Source organism: Leptopilina heterotoma, unplaced genomic scaffold (genome assembly GCF_015476425.1).
Source record: "Leptopilina heterotoma isolate Lh14 unplaced genomic scaffold, ASM1547642v1 Lhet_54, whole genome shotgun sequence".
Lineage (NCBI taxonomy): Eukaryota > Metazoa > Arthropoda > Insecta > Hymenoptera > Figitidae > Leptopilina > Leptopilina heterotoma.
The window spans coordinates 793,262-807,321 of NW_025111118.1; the positions used below are offsets into that span (position 1 = coordinate 793,262).

General features: G+C 23.3%; 1 protein-coding gene across 3 annotated transcripts in view; it reads left to right on the plus strand.

Moving 5' to 3' along the window:
* Positions 1–14,060, plus strand: part of LOC122508409 (latrophilin Cirl-like) — a 664,372-nt gene that overhangs the window by 50,534 nt on the left and 599,778 nt on the right. For 2 of the 3 annotated variants that reach the window (XM_043621723.1, XM_043621724.1), the window contains exon 1: positions 4,534–5,910. The gene's annotated coding sequence lies outside the window, so the exon portion shown is untranslated. Of the gene's footprint in view, positions 1–322; positions 366–4,533; positions 5,911–14,060 lie in introns of those variants that run through there. The other variant, XM_043621720.1, reaches the window with a different exon arrangement.

The window sequence follows — 14,060 nt, forward strand, 5'->3', positions numbered from 1 at the left end:
TTTTGTGGAAAAAAATTGTCGTGCGTATTAATTTTTTTTAAGTCGTAATTTATAATATGTATAATAATTATAATTTCCCATCTCTATATTCTACAACTTTATAATTAGAGTAAAATTTATTTCTTCATTCCCAGACTTATTATTATTATTATAAAAATAAATTCCTCAAATTCATAATAGATGAAAACTTTGAATGAGTTTAGAAACAATTTAGACACAAATTGAATTATTCGTTAATTTAGATGAAGAGAGTTTCAAATTGAAATTTTTGTATACGACATATAATTAATTAAAAATTAATTAAAACATTTTTCAATTTCAGGAATTCTTTCTGGATTGGATAGTAGGTCCATAATCAACTAATGGTGAGTTTTTCTCTCTTTAATTTTCCAATATAGCACTATTATTTTTTGAGTATACAAGAGAATGTTATATAATTATATATTTTTGAGAATATTTCATTTTAAAGTCCTCGGGACGACGTACGTATATTGCCACTTTATATGAGTTGACAGTTTGTATTTTTTGTTTTCTCAAAGCCATGCTTTTCAAAGGAATAATAAATGAAAGAAAAAATTTGTTAAACAACTAAGTTAAAGTGTATTCGGATTTTTTTTCTCTACTTTATTATTTTTTACTCGATTTGTATAGAACAAATTTTTTTTCTCTGCAAAATTATAATTTATATAGATAAATATTTATTTTATTTTTAACAACAAATTTCCAATAGTAACTACAATTATTAGCAAAAAAAAACTATCAGTAAAAAACAATCGTCAGTAAAAAAAAAATTATTATACTAAAAATAAAAAATTTTTAATGGAAAAATAACATTATTTATTATCAACTAATTCAAAGTTTAAGAAAGAAACTTTTATTATTCTATATGGAAAAAATAATTTCCATTTTGTTTTTCAATTTTAAATTCGCTTAATATTTTTTAACGTTACACAAAGTCTATTAAATTTTCCATGAATTTTAAGTTAGATGTCAATTTTTTTCACATATATATTTTCTAGAATCGTAAAAAAATTTATTTTTCTCATGGGAGAAAACGATGGTTGTTTCTTTACAAATATTCAATATGACTTGAGCTGTGTGTCATAATTATTTACTAGCACATTTTTTCTTTAACACTTTGAAAAGTAATCTCGTGAATGTAAAAAAAGTTTACTTTCCGGTCTCATAAAAAGAAAATTGTGAAGGTCAAAATTTTTTTTGATTAAAGAATACAGCAAAACTTTTTAATTTCGAATGTTGGAAAAATTCCTCGTGAGAAGAAAGTGTCCAGGAAAATTTTTAATGAAAAATTTTAAAAAAAGGGGGGGGGTGGGAATTTTGAAGAAATTTGTTTGAAAATTCCAGAATATTTTTAGGAAAAATAAATTATATTTTCTTAATAAAATCTGTATAAAATTATTTTCAGGGAATTTCTAATTTTGTAATTTTACTTAAAAATCTTAAATTTTACAATTTTGAGATTTCTGGGGAATTTTTTTCGTTTTTGAAGAAGAGGGTAAAAAATGTTTTTTCTTAAAGTTGCGAATTTGTATATTTTATAAAAATCCCAGGGAAATTTTATGGAATTTTTAGGGAATTTTCTAATGCAGATTCTATAAAAATTCCAAATGGAAACGTCCTGGAAATTTTTTTACTAGGAAATGTTGCTGATTCAATTTTTTTTTCCTCCTGTAAATTCAAGAAAATGCTACAATTAGGAAAATTCTGTAGAAATTCCATGGAAATTCCATGCAAAATTCTAAGCAATTTCCGTGTAATTTATAATTTTGTAACAGTAGGAACAAAATTTACTGACCAAACGTAAAAGAAACAAATTTTTGTGAAATCGGTAAAATGTTGAAGTAAATTTAATTAAAATTCTTTTCAGAAAAATTACAAAAATTGTAAATTCTATGTATTCATCCTAATTTAATGAATTTTTATAGAAAAATCTACAGAATTTTTTATTTTTGTTGAAATTTTTGTGTTCCACTTAGATTCTCTATAAGATTTTTTTTTTAAAATTACGAAATGGAAAATTTTATAAAAATTCCATGAATACACAGAATATCCATGGAATTTTTGATAAAAGCTTTTATGAAAATTCCACGAAGGCAATTTTCCAGGTAATTTTCCAAAATGAAATACAATCAAAAAAATTTTTTTGTAATAAAATTCCTTGGGAAAATTACATAGATTTTCCTTAGAAAATCAAATCGTTGAAATCCATAAAAATATGTAATTTCTTTCAATAGAATTTTTACATTTATCAAAACATTCACATTCCACAAATTTGAATTTTTCTTTCTTTCATATAATTACAAATTTGAAATTTCATGTAAACATTTGCGGATTTCGCATACAAATTCCATGTAAATATTATGGAATTTCCATAGAATTCTTACAAAATTCCATTCATCGAAATTTTCCCATTGCACTTACTTCGAATTTTTTTTCCTTTCGTAAACTTCAAAAGTTGAAAATTCTATAGAAATTATCTGTAAATATTTATGTAATTTACATGTAAATTAAATATTAAGAAATTTCCATAGGATTCTTGCAAAATTACATTTATCAAAATTTTCCCATTGCACTTACTTCTAATTTTTTTTCCTTTCGTAAACTTTTAAAAGTTTAGTTTTAAAAAAAAAGTTTTTTAAAAAAAGTTTTTTTTTTGAAAATTCTATAGAAATTACATGTAAATATTTATGAAATTTACATGTAAATTCCATGGAAATATTAGGGAATTTCCATAGAATTTTTACAGAATTTCGGTATTTATAGAAATTTTCACATTCCACGTACTTTGAATTTTTTTTCTTTCACAAAATTATAAAACTAAATATTCTATAGAAATTCCATGTAAATATTGATTTAATTTACATGTAAATTCCATTGAAATATTATGAAATCTGCATAGAGTTTTTTCAGCATTTCTTTGATTCATCGTAATTTTTACATAATCTACATTCTTCTAATTTTTTTTTCGCAAAAAATTGTCAAAATGAAAATTTTATAGAAATTCCATGTAAATATTACAAAATTTACATAAAAATTATTTTGTACTTTACTTACTGTTAATTTTTACACGTAATTCTTTTTAAGGGTAGACGTTGAAAAAAATGATAAAAGGTAATTTTTTTATGAAAAAAATAGAATCACAAATTATAATAATTTAATTATCTGTATTAAAAATTAAAAATTAATTATCAATTATCAATTATAAATAACAATAAATTCAATAACAAAATATAAATTCCAAATCATTCTCTAGTAATGAAAAAAAAAAAATGTAACAATATTGTCCTTGAATTTCCTTGTGAACTATTCACGATCTTTCAATATGATCCTCACGAGGAAAGTCAAGTCCACGATCATTTTTTTTAACAGATCGATAGCGATCGTTTTTGAGAGTGGGGTGGGGAAATAAAAGAGGGGAATTCGCGCATGGCGAACGTAACCCTCTCCTCTCCCCCTTTCCTCACCCTTTACCTCCCCTTTCCCACCTTCACGTCGCGTGCTCTCTACCGACTTCAGTTCGTTCTCCGAGAACCGCGCTCGGGGTGATTCGCTCTGATTCTTGATTCGCAATTTCGCGAGTCTCGTTTCATTATAAATACATAAACAAATCGTGAATTGGATTTTTTTTCTCACTCTGACACGAGAAATTTTAGTTTATAAAAAAACGTCTCTTTTATTTTGCAATTGAAGGATTTTTGCAATTTAGAAGAAAAAGGGGAATTTTTGCAATTAACAAATTTGCAATTAAAAAATTTGCAATTAAAAAATTTGCAATTAACAAATTTGCAATTAAAAAAATTTGCAATTGCAAAAAAATTGCAAAAAAAAATAGGAAAAAGTTTCTTTTTATCTGTCGAAATATAGTCGAAAAAGGGGAGAAATAATTTTTTATTGTATGTGCGATTTTTCCTAAAGTACAAGTGTCGGGAAGTTTTTCTTTTCTCACTCTTTTGACATTGATGGATATTCCTTGGATAATTCTGAGTGAGAGGCGTGTATTGAAAGTCTAATCAGCATTCTTCGAATGTCACATACTACGGCGATGTACTTTTCTGAATGGGATGTCAATTGAAGATTTACAGTAAATATTTTCAGACAAGATTTACTGTAAATATTTCCAAGAGACGAGATTTTTGCAGTGAAGGGGAAAAAACGAGTTTTCAAGAAAAGATTTACAGTGTAAAAATTGCAAAGGAGAAGATTTACCGTGTAAAAATTGCAATAGAGAAGATTTACATTTTGGGAAAATTTTTTCGAAAAGAAGATTTCCAGTGGCAATAATAGCGGAGAGAAAAATTTACAGTAAAATTTTTAAGGAAAAGTTTACAGTAAAGAATTTTCAGAGAAAGTTTGCAGGAAATTTTGCAGAGAAGATTCCCAGTGAAAATTTCCAGAGAAAATTTCCAGAGAAAATTTACAGTATAAATTTCAGGAGAAAGTTTACAGTAAAAATTTGCAGAGAAGATTTACAAGTGTAAAAATTTCAAGAGAAGTTTAACAGGGAAAAATATCTAGAGAAGATTTAGACGAACAAATTTCAAGGAAGGATATTTACTGTAAAAATTACAAAAGAGAAGATTTACTGTAAAAATTGCAAACCGAAAGAAATTTACTGTAAAAATTTAAATTCAAGATTAAAAATTCCCAAAGAAGATTTACTGTAAAAGTTTGGAGACAAGATTTACAGTAAAAATTTCAAGAGAAGACTTGAAGTAAACATTTCAAGAGGAGAAGATTTACAGTAAAAATTCCCAGCGGGGATTTCCATCTACAGCAAATATTCTCAGAGAAAATTTACAGTGTAAAAATTTTAAGAGAAGATTAACAGTAAAGGGACGATTAATTGTAAAAATTTGCAGAACAGATTTACAGTAAAAATTTGCAGAGCAGATTTACAGTAAAAATTTGCAGAGCAGATTTTCGGTAAAAATTTGCAGAGAAAATTTACAGTAAAAATATTCAGAGAAGATTTAGAGGAAAAATAAAAAGAAAAAATTTGCAGAGAAGAAGATTTGCAGAGAATATTAACATTAAGTAAATGGTGAAAAATAGGAAAGAAAAAATCATTTCGCCCCAGATGAGAAATGGAGAGAATTGAATTGAAAATAGTCGTGGACAAATTGAGAAAATGATGTGTCGCGTGCAGGAATGCGTTGATTGTCTAAGTAAGCAATGAGTGGGCAAGTGTAGTGCTTCGGAAACATGATCGGTCACCAGCACCAGCACAAGTACAAGCAAGTACTTTGGTGTGTTGAGAGTGTTTCGAGGATCGGTGTTATTGTCGATTGGCACTAAAACATCACTGAGGTTGCACTACATCCTGCACAATTCTACATCGATTAAACTGCATTGCATCCTAACACCTCCGGCATCTGGTGGAAGTCCATCTCTCGTCATTTGTGAATTTACTCGGTCATCTGTTAATTTACTTCCAGTGCTGATGAAGTTACTCTTCATCTATATAACAGTGAATTGTGGTGTTTATTGTGTAGAAATTAACATACAACGTTTATAGTAACGTAAAAAGTAATTTTTCTCGAATCAAGTGTTTCATGACCTCCACCCAAAAAAAAAAGTGTCCAAGTGTTTTTTTTATTTTGCACTCAGCTGCAAATAAATAAAGTGAAAATTTGTGCCTACAATTGTCAAGCATAATTAGAAATTAGAATAGTTGTGCTAGTTCCTTGTGGAAATTTTCCAAATCCCTCAAAAGTGTTGTTTTGTGTCTCCCAGTTTTGTTTTTCTGCTTTTTTCTTTGAAACCTTGGAATCATTTGGAGAACGCAGGGCAAAACTGACAAGGTGAACGCGTCGTAAAGTTGCGCGCGGCAAAACGCTCATCACAATCCAAGAGGAATCTCTTCTTTACCCACTCAAGATTGCCTCACAGGTAAAGTTGAATTCTGAGTACGCACGTAATGAGTTCTTACACTTACAATTTCAAAGCGAGAACAACGCGTCAAACTAAAGATGATTTGTCGTTATTGCGAAACCAGTAGTGAGCTCAAAACTCATTCAGTTCTTGGTTGTTTTTTTTTCTGCTGTTTTTTTTTTTTAAGGCGAGGGATTAGCTTCGATTTTACACTTTAAAATTCTTCACGGTTTATATCTCGTCACTTTGGAATGTTTTGCTGTGTGAAAATGTGGATGAACTTTATTTTTCTTTGAGGAAGAGGTTTTAAATTATTTCAGTGTGGGAAAAAATTTTAATTCTGTAATATTTTTTTTTTTAATTTGATATTCATTGATGCAATATAATAAATCATTGTATTTTAAATGAATTGGTAAACTAGCTGATAGTTGGTAAAAGTTCTGATGAATTTTTGCTACGATTTGAGTAGATTCTACTGATGAATTAGTAAAGTTTTTCTAAACATTTTTTGCCATTTTTTTTACTATTTTTTACTATTTTTTACTATTTTGACTACTTTTGACTATTTTTGACAATTATTATATCATTTCTACTATTTTACTATTTTCTTACCATTTTATTTCCCACTTTTTTTTACTTTTACATTTTTTGTATTAATTTATGTTATTTACCAACAACAATTCAGGCGCTAAAGCGCGCGGATAACTTTTTACTGCCTTTTTTAAATAAAGTTAGCAATTTTAAAAATAATAGAATTTAAAAATTTTCTAATTTAAATTTTTGTTGAAAACACTAAAAAAAAATTCTATTTTAGAGAAATTACAAATAATTGCAGAAATTCAATTATTTTCAAAACAATTAAAAATAGAAATTGTGCAAATATTTTTCTTTTTTTTTCTCAAACAAGATAATAATTTTGTTAAAAAAAACTGTGATTCATAAACAAAAATAATGCAAAATAAATAAATTTTCTATTTCTCACAGTTGTTTAACAATTTTCTAATTTTGTTTAGAAGTAAAGAACAAAAATCTGCGTAATTTAAATTTGACAAAACATAATATTTAACAAAATTTTAGTATTTGAATGAAAAAAAATTATATTTGTCATTACAATTTTGAATTAATTATAAAATAAAAATAATTATAAAAAAAATTTGAATAAAATAAAATTAATAAATATATTTAAATAATAAATAAATCAAATTCATGAACCAGTCGCTAATTTTAATTCGTTAAAAATTTTGCCATTTATTGGCTCTTTGAAACAATCAAAATTTTAGTCAAACTTAACTAAGTTAAATTAGTAAAAACTTTTAGAATATTAGTAATTATTCACTGAAAATTTAGTACTTTTTGAATTTGAATTAGTTAAATCTAATTGGATTGCACGAAGTCTGTCAAATTAAATTGTAAAATTTCTACTAATCATCATTAGTTACTACCAATTTAAGTAACTAATAATTAGTTTAATTAACTCACGTCAGTAAAAATGAAATTTATTTCTTAAAAATAGTTTTTTTTTTAACTAATATTATTAATTATTAGTTAAATTCATTTTTAATTAATTTCAAAATGTCTAAAATTTCTGATAAAATTTATTTATTTATTAAAATTTGTATATTTTTCTCTTTTATTTTTTCACTAAAAATATGTTGTTTTTTCTAATTACAAAAGCGAGAGAAGAATTTAAGATAATCTACTAAAAATTAGTTATTCTTTTACTAATAATAAGTAATTATTTTTTACTAATTTCCGAAGCGAACAGAGAGTTTTGATTTAAATTAACTAAAAAGTAATGCAGTCAAATTAATATTTTAGTTTAAATAAACAATACAGTGAAAATAAATACAAAATTAATCTAAATATATTTTTGTTTTTCCAATTTTATTTTTCATACGGTCCATAAGTTTTGAAAATGAACAAAATTTCTTTTTTTTTATTATTATTATTATCATTATTTGAAAAAATCTCACTGAGTCAATATCCGCAGGAAAAATGTATATGATATATACATATAGGTACTTGAAAATTGTATACAAAAGATCTGATAAAAATGTATCTGACAAATCAACAATCTATTTGCACTTGTTTCTGAATGTCATATAACCTTTTGAACATTTTCAAAGCGACACTATTTTTTCCCCGTTTTTTTTTTGTCATTTTATTTTGTTCCAAATCGATGAAAAAAAAACTGCGTGTGATGGGAAAATGTTGTTTGCGTTAAATTCATTTCGAGAAAACGATGAATTATTGGCTCGACTGTGAGAAAAATATTGAATATCAAATAATATATATATATTTTATGTATTGATGATTTTAAATCACATTGAATTTTATTTGAATTCGAGAGGGAAAGAGAGGAATAGTTATTCATTTGACGAAATGTGCGAAGAGAAAATATTGAAAAGAGAGGTAAATTACAAATTTTTATTCTGTTTTTCATTTTTTTCTGTATTTCTTCTTTTTGGGATTTTTTCACTTTTGTTCGTTCTTTTCTAGTTGTTTTGTTTTTTTTTCGTTCTTTTTGTTATTTTCGTTTTGAATACAAATTTTTCTATATTTTCTACTGTAAACTATTTACCCAAATTTTTTCATCCGTGATATTTGTTTTTATATATTTTTTTTATTATTTATTAATTTTTATTTACTATTTTTTTTATTATTTATTAATTTTTATTTATTTATTTTATTTATTATTTATTAATTTTTATTTATTTATTTTATTTATTAATATTTTGTATTAATTATAAATCAAAAATAGTATTTACAAATTATTTTCAAAAATTAATTAGTGTCAATGGAAGATTACATAAAAAATGAATTACAAAAATTGAAAATAAAACATGTTTTTCTTTTTTCAAAAATGAGGGGTGAAAAAAAAATCGAATGTGATAAGCGGGAAATTCAATAGAAACTGACGATTCGCAAGTATACACATTCGGTGAAATAAATCGTCTGCGGAACTATACATACATATATGAGACGTGTTTCCAAGATATTCCTTGCACGATATTGCACTTATTCGCACTATACGAAATAGAACAGAATTGCCCCCGTTTTTTTTCCTAAAATAAATGGTCTCTGCAATACACACACACACACACACACTCACATAGACACACAAACGAAAAGAAATTGTCACGGTTATTAGATACAACTTTCGCTTCGCAAAAATATTCGCAGGCATTTTAACCTTCGCGGAGTTTTACCATATGAAATATGTAGAAAACATTTGTTTCAAAAAAAGGCATTTTTTCTCCTTTAAAAACTTTTTTTTTCCTCCAACTTCTCCCACGGACGATTTTCTGAAAATTTCTTCAGTTTTTCCATTTTTTCTTTTTTAGAAAAAATTTTTTCCATGTTTCATTTATTTGAATTTACAATTAATGTTTATTACTAGCAACAATTCGCGAGCGGCTAACTTTTTACTCACTTTTTTAAATAAAATTAGCAATTTTAAAAATAATAGAACGTAAAAAATTTTAATTCCAATTTATTTTCATAAAAATGAAATATGAATTGGAATATAGTTTTAATATTATTATAATTATAGTAGAATATATTCTGACGTAGGGAATTTAGAGAAAAGTCAGGAATTTTGATTAAAAGTACTGAAAGACATTAAATTTTTTAAATTCATAAGAAAATTCTGAATTTTTGTATCTTTTGTATGCCACATTAACTATGAAATGACCACAAATTATAATTCAAAACCTTTAATTTTTTCAATTTTTGAAAGTAATTTCTTTTTAAATAACTTAAATCTTGAACAACTATCATAAAATAATTACTTATAAATTATTAAATGTATAATTTTACTCAAATATTTCAAAATTAATTCAATTTTAAAAGAGCTGCGTTTATAATTTTCATAAATAAGTGAAGTTCAAACGGTTTCAATTTGAAATTTTATAAAATTTTATAAAATTTCAATTTTTAAAATTAATTTAATTACAAAGTTTAAAGTAGGAAAATTTTTGAGAAATTTTAATAATTCAAAATCTTCTAAAATTGATTTAATTTGTCAATAAATATTAAATTAATTATTAAAAATAATGGATTTATAGAAGAATTTTAGTTAAAAATACTAAAAAAATTAAATTTTGGAGAAATTACAAATAATTGCAGAAATTCAATTATTTTCAATAGTAATAAAATTCTTATCACAAAATTTAATTATGTTCAAAATTAAAAAAATCTCATCAAAATCTCAATTATCTTTATAAATAAGAAAATTCTACTTCAAAATACAATTATTTTCAAAAATTTTAATAAAATTCTTGTCAAAATTTAAATTATTTTCAAAAATTTTCCTCATTTCAATAATTTTTAATATCTCTATTTTAATAAAACTATTCAAAAGAAATCAATTATTTAAAAAAAATTTTAATAAAATTCTTGTCAAAATTTAAATTATTTTCAAAAATTTTCCTCATTTCAATAATTTTCAATATCTCTATTTTAATAAAACTATTCAAAAGAAATCAATTATTTAAAAAAAATTTTAATAATAAAATTGTACATACCCAAACATTTAATTATTTTCATAAATAATAAAAATTTCACAGGAATTCAAATATTTACAAATTTTTTATAAGTTTCTTTGCAAATATTCAATTATTTTCAGAAATAGTAAAAGTCATCGCAGAATTTCAATTATTTTTAATATTTTTAATTATTTTAATCAAATTCCTTGAAAAATGTAACTATTCTAAAAAAATTTTATTAAAATTCGTCAAAAGAATTCAATTATTTAAAAGTTTGTTAATAAAATTCTTTAATAAGAATTAAATTTTAAGAAACATTCAATTATTCAATAAATAATTTTCTTTTGTATTTAAATAATTGAATTCTCGTAGAATTTTCTAATAAAAATTAATTTGAAAATGAATTTTAGTTTAAATTTTAGATAATAGAATATGAAAATAATTTTTAAGAAGTTACAATAACAATATTCTTATAATTTAAAATAATGATTTTAACACTTTTTGAAAATCTCAATTCCTATGGAAAAATAATAATAATTAAATATTTATTTAAAAAAGAAGCTACGCATGTTTTTGAATAATTTTGCAATTAAAGAATTTCGTAAACAAATGGAATAGAACATTTTTTTGAGTAAAATTTTTTCCTTTATTTTCTAAAAATTCAAAAATTTTCAATTAAAATTTGTAATTGACAAATGGAATTTATAAACATTTTTTTCCTTTATTTTTGAAAAACTTTGAATTTTTTTAAAACAATTGTAATTGAAATAGAAATTTTGTTAAAGAAAAAAGCATATAATAAATAAAATTGGTATTTTCCCCAAAAATTAATATTTTTTTCCCTCCAAAAAGAAAATTATATAGAAAAATAAAATTAATTTATTCCACTATTTAATTATTTTCCCCAAAAAAAATTAATACTTTTTTCCCCACCAAGAAGAAAATTATATAGCAAAATAAAATTTCACTTCACGTAAAATAAAATATTCCTCTAAATTCTATTAGTCGAATTTTGTTTTTTTTTTTGCGCTGACAAAAATTGAAACGAGAGGGAAAAAAAATTTTTTTCTTCGAGATTTATATATTCATGTGAATGAAATGAAAAAGTTTTTATTCACAATGAACGTATATGAATATTTAATCTGTTTCTTTAGCCGTAATAAACCAAAGCTTTTTTTCTCTACCCTGGAATTAAATAGAAAACTTGCAAATGATGAAAATCTGGAACGACATAATTCAAAGATAAATGATACGTTTTTTTCTCTATCATTTTTTTTTTTTCATTTTTTTTCGAAAAAGAGATCTTTTGAAATGAAATATTTGTAAAACCTGCTTTTACTTTCGTATTTTGATATTTACAATAGCTGAAGGGAAATAGACTTGATTCAGACCTAAATCCCCAGCTTACCTGCAACTGTCACAGTCTGCATACAAATTATTTACTTGCGCTGAAATCACGTAAATCTATGAGTTCGAAAAAGTGGAAAAATAAACAAGGAATTTTGTTTTGTTTTGTTTTGATGTTGCAAAAGATCTACATGTAGGACTTGTTTTTTTTGTTTTGTTTTTTTTTTTTTTGCTTTTTTCAAGTTGTACGATTTTATAGAGAGACAATAGTGTGCACGCATTGCAATCGATAGAACAACTTCACTCTCTATCAATTTTTATGAATGCGCACTTGAAACTGGTTTCAGCATTTATATATATATTTGTATGTACATATATATATATATATATATACCAACTACCAACTCTGCAATTAGTATCTTGCCCGCACAGTATTAAGGATCTGCTCGTTATTTTATTGGTCTACAATTATCGCACTTTTACCACTCTTCGTGATTATTATATTTTTATAAAACAAATCTCTCCGATGTATAATTATTTTAAACGCCTTGAAACGGCGGCGAAAAATGTAATTTTCTGCTCTTTTTTTTTAATTTAGTTTTTGCGGAAGTAAATATCTCAATTAGTAAACATTATGTTTATTTTTTGAAATACACTTTAATGGACTTTGTTGCATTCGAATTCTTTTTTCCACTTGTTTCGGTATTTTATTTTTACTTTGTTGCATTTGAACGATTTTTTTGTACTTTTGCTGCGATATTTTGTTTCTATTCTTGCATTTGGTTTTTTTTTTATTTTTCTTTATATTTATTTTATTTGTTGTATAAATTTTTTCCCAAAAAAATATTTTCCTAATAAATTAGTAGAAATTACTGTTTACTAGTCAAATTTACAAATTCAAAAGCAAATTTCAGTTACTAATTCAAATTAGTAAATATTTTGACTAATTCAAAGTTAGAGAGTATATAATATTTATTTATTTATAAGTTTGATTTATTTATTTTTTTCAAGTTTTGTTTATTTTCTAATTTAAATTTAGAAAATAAACTTAAAAATAAATAAATTTTTGTAATTAATTACATATAAAATTAAGTCTTTTTTTAAATTTAGTTTTATATATATTTTTTTAAATTCAAAAATATTCTCATATTTACAATGTTAATTTCTTTTTTTAAAAAGTATTTCGAATAAAAATTTTCCTATTCCTAAGGAATTGTTTACCGTGAAATATTTTTAAAAATTAGAAAAACAAGTTTTTGTCAATTTCATATAAAATATTAGAATTATTTCACGAAAAAGTGTTAAATCAAATAATTAATGCGAGAGCAGGTTTTATCTCTTGAGTAATCGACTCTTAAGTAAATGTTTCTCTTGTTTTGTACTTAACACTTAAAATAAAAAAATAAAAAATTCTAACATTAATGTAGAAAAATAGAGAAAAAAATTAAAGCGAAAATAATTTTTTCCTCTTAAATATTTAACTTTTGTAAAGTTTACAAACTTTATAATAAAGAACTGAAAATTGCTTTTTAATTTTACATAGAAAAACTTTCTTTACATTTTCTTTTTTAATAATAATTTGAATACATGAATTAACAAGTAAAGTTGAAATTAAAATTAAAATTAAAATTCTTTTTAAATAACTGAATTCTTCAAGAACTATCTTAAAATTATTACTAATAAATTATTTAATATGTAATTTCACTTAAATATTTCAAAATTAATTGAATTTTAAAAGAGTTGAACTTACAATTTTCACAATTAGATGAACTTCAGAATGTTTCAATTTAAAATTTTATAAAATTTAATTTTCAATGAATTTAATTATAAATTTTAAAGAACTTAGATTTTTGCAAAATTTTAATAATTCAAATTCTTCTAAAATTTGTTTTTGTTAATATATATATATATATATTTAAATAATTATTAAAAATAATGAATTTATGGAAGAATTTTAACAAAAAACACAAAAAAGAATTGAATTTTGAAAAAGTTACAAAATGTTTGCAGAAATCCAATTATTTTCAAAAGTAATAAATAATCAAATTTTTCTCCAAAATTCAATTATTTTCAAAAATTTGCAACAATTGAATGATTTTCAATATTTACTAATTTAATAAACAATTCGATTTTTTAGAAATTTTTTCCTTAATATTAAATTATTTTTATAAATAATAAAAATTTCACAGGAATTCAATTATTTACAAATTTATTAGAAATTTCTTTGTGAACATTCAATTATTTTCTTAAATAATAAAAATTTCAGAGGAATTCAATTATTTACAAATTTATTAAAAATTTCTACGCAAACATTCAATTATTTTCGTAAATAAT